Source organism: Hordeum vulgare, chromosome 7H, assembly GCF_904849725.1.
Source record: "Hordeum vulgare subsp. vulgare chromosome 7H, MorexV3_pseudomolecules_assembly, whole genome shotgun sequence".
Taxonomy (NCBI): Eukaryota; Viridiplantae; Streptophyta; class Magnoliopsida; order Poales; family Poaceae; genus Hordeum; species Hordeum vulgare.
Window position 1 is genome coordinate 594,082,560 of NC_058524.1, and position 2,458 is coordinate 594,085,017.

Consider the following 2,458-nt stretch of genomic DNA (forward strand, 5'->3'; position numbering starts at 1 on the left):
TTTTTGCAATTTTTAGCAATTTCCTGAATTAGTTTTATACTGGAAATTCCATTTATTGCATCAGGCTGACGTCAGCAGGTCAGCCGACCTGTTCAGGTCAAACCTGACAGGGGGGCCCCACTGGTCAGCCTCTCTCGGACTAATCCCGCGCTGACCAGCCCCTAATTGGGGTTTGACCAGGCGTGGGGCCCTCTGTCAGCGACTGAGGGGAGGGCGATTACGCCCTAATGGTCGGCCACGTCGACGCCCACCGGAGGGTGGTCGCCGGCGACCAGACCCGCGGCGGAGGGCTCGCCGGAGGCGACCTAGACGGCGCTGCACAACACCAAAACGCACGCGGTTGGCAGCTACAGCATGCTCGCGAAGTGGCCGATCTGGCAGGACCAACTGGGAGGCTAGGGTCGCCGGAAAAGGCGTCGGCGACGAGCCGGAGCGGCGGCCGAAGCTCGGGCGTCCTCGGGGTCTTTGAATTAGGGGGATCTACGCTCGGTTCTTAGCTGCTACGGCATCTACGCGTCGTCCTGGAGCTGCTGGTGCTCTCGGAAGGACGAGCTGATCATCGGAGGGCTACCGGCGACGAGCGGCAGCGGCGGTCCTCGTCGGCCTCCGGTGAAACTAGGGCTAGAGGAGGGGATCGACGGGGAAAACTTAGGGGAAACGACCGCATGCTCACAGGGAGTGCAGAGCAGAGCTCAGACGGCTCGGGGAAGGCCTGGGGGCGACGAATCGACGGGAGAGGTCCGGCGGCCGGAGGAGGAAGACGACGGCGTTGCGGGCGTTGCAGGGCTCGAGGAAGCTTCGGCTTCTGCAGAGACGACCAGGGCGACGAGGCGGAGCTAATGGCGTGCTCTGGGAGGGGATCCTATGGCCAGGGGCACGGCCAGCTCGAGCTCGAGCTCGGCTCTAATGGCGGCAGCAGGGAGAAGGAGGGGATCCGGGAGGAGGGGAAGAACCGAGGCGGCGAATGGATAGGGGAAGCTCTGGGGAGCTTATCCCCGTCGTCTCCAGCGCGAACCAGCGGCCAGGCAGGCACGCAGGTGCGTGGCCGCGCCGGAGGGGGCGGCGGCCACCTCCTGCTGCCTACTGGCGCGAGGGAGGGGACGAGCGGGGAGATGGGCCGGGCCAGGCTTAGGCGACACGTAAGTTTTTTTCCCATTTTCTCTGTTTTTGTTTTTCTGTTTTGCTATTTATTGCTTTGCTAATTATTTCAGCTCCAAAACAAAAAGTAAAAACTATTTTAGACCTCTTGAAATATTTGTTATAATATCCCCACTCATTTCCAAGACTTTCAACATTTTTGGAAAATTATAGTTTCTGATTTCAAATTTTAAGTTTGAAACCAGTGGCTTTTGCATTTATTTAAAATGCTTAAAGTGTCAAGAAAAATAGTTTTCTCCAATGCTCATTTACTTTCATGATTTATCAGAAAGTTTGAACATTTCTTGAGGCCATTTTGGGTTCATTGATTTTGAACTAGTTGAAATTTCCTTTAATTGAAATGGTGGCTAGGGTTTTGAGTTTTTCCTTTGCCACTTTGTTGTTTTTGTTGAAACTTCTTAGATGCAAATGCAAAGAAGACATGAGCACACTGCTATCTTGCTTAAGGGTTAGGGATGTGACAGTATCACGCTAGCTCTTTCTGAGACCGCAAAACATAAATGCAGAGCACCTTCAAAGACTAACGGCTGACTAAACATTGTAATTCAAGGCAATGAAGATCCAGTCATAGTCATACTCAACACAGTTAAAAGCAAAGCATAAAATGATAGAGGTGCTCTCTAATTGGTGCTTTTGTAAGAGGAGGATGACTCAACAGGAACATAAATAGACAGACCCTTCGCAGAGGGAAGCATTGATTTGCAGAGGTGCCAGAGCTCAAGCTTTGAAAACAGAGATAATAATTTTGGGTGGCATGCTTTCATTGTCAACGCAATGACTAAGAGTTCTCAATATCTTCCACGCTACACATGCTATAGGCGGTTCCCAAACAGAAAAGTAAAGTTTTGACTCCCCCACCACCAATCAATCATACTCCACGGCTAGCCGAATCCTCGGGTACCGTCCAAACCAACATCAATCCTGGGGGAGTTTTGTTTGCAATTATCTTTTCGATTTGAGTATGGAACTGGGAATTCCAATTACCGACCCCTTTCTCGTGAATGATAGTGAATAAACACATATCGAGGATAACACGCCTAGCATGGAAGATACCAATAGCCCCCTGTCACCACATGAGCGGTTCGGGCATGCAAAACAAATTATTTCTTGAAGGTTTATAGAGTGGCACATGCAAATTTACTTGGAATGGCAGGTAGATACCGCACATAGGTAGGTATGGTGGACTCATATGGAACAACTTTGGGTTTATGGGAGTGGATGCACAAGCAGTATTCCCGCTTAGTACAAGTGAAGGCTAGCAAAAGATTGGGAAGCGACCAACTAGAGAGCGACAACAGTC